Source organism: Arachis duranensis, chromosome 4 (genome assembly GCF_000817695.3).
Source record: "Arachis duranensis cultivar V14167 chromosome 4, aradu.V14167.gnm2.J7QH, whole genome shotgun sequence".
Lineage (NCBI taxonomy): Eukaryota > Viridiplantae > Streptophyta > Magnoliopsida > Fabales > Fabaceae > Arachis > Arachis duranensis.
The window spans coordinates 12,358,071-12,359,328 of record NC_029775.3 but is presented as its reverse complement, the minus strand read 5'-3'; positions in this window follow the sequence as shown (position 1 = coordinate 12,359,328).

The window sequence follows — 1,258 nt, the reverse complement described above, 5'->3', positions numbered from 1 at the left end:
AGGAGATTTGGTTATTTATGTATATAGCAATCTATTATATACATTTCTGGTAGGAATAAATTAGGATAACAAATCAAGCTGTTATATTAGAAAAAGATTTGTTGTGATTAGGTTGATTAGAATGTATATATATGAAAACTTGTATCAAAGGTAAGACAAATCGATTATCAAAGGTAAGACAAGTTGATTAATTTTGTTCCTAATATTAGGATTTTGAATAGAATCAATTTTATCCCTAATATTTTAGATAGAGTTAATATTTAGAGATAATTTTCACACAAATTAAAAATATTAAAAATAAAATTAAATATTTAGGATATTCTTAAAAAAATACCAACCTTAGGGATATATATATAATCAATTTTAAAAAAATTAGTTGTACTTCGATTAATTATAATTTTAGGGTGGAATAAAAAACATCAGCTCAGCAAGATGTTTTAAATTATAATTTTCGTCATTCATTTATATTTATGCTTTTTTATTTATTAAATTAACTAATATTTTTTATATAAGTTAATATTTATAGTTAATGTTACTTTAATTATTTATTATTTGTTATTTTTTAGTATTTAATATTGATTTACATATATATTAATTTTTTTTCATATTGCTCTTGAAGTCGCTTTTAAGGGAAGCGAATTCTTTATTGGTTTTGCTCTCTAGCTCAGCGACTTCAGCTAAAGTTGTGGAATGCTTTAGCGACTAGGGGTGTTCATAGATCGGATTTGATCTGCATATCTGCGATATTTATCCGAATCCGATACGAAAATTACGGATATAGATCCGATCCACAAGGCTTTCGGATCGGATCGGATCGGATTGCGGATTTTGTGTTGGTATCCGCATATCCTCGTATCCGCAAAAATAAAGAAATAAATAAGTAAATATTCTTTTTATATTTTATTTCAACTAATAATTATCATATATGTTGTATTATTTTAATTTATTATTTAAGAAAAGTATGTTTAATATTATTTTAAGAGTAAACATATTTAAAAGAATAGAAAAAATAAATTTTATTGATATTTTTTAATAAAAATAAGCTTTTAAAAATATTTTTGTGTTTTGCGGATATATCCGATACCCGATTCAATCCGATCTACAAATGTGCGGATCAGATCGGATCGGATCCAACCTTAAAAACTGCGGATATTGGATCTGATCCGATATTTTAATGCGAATCAGATCGAAATTTTGGCCATATCCGATCCGATCTACGTTCACCCCTATTAGCAACTTTAGTATAGTACAGACGTCA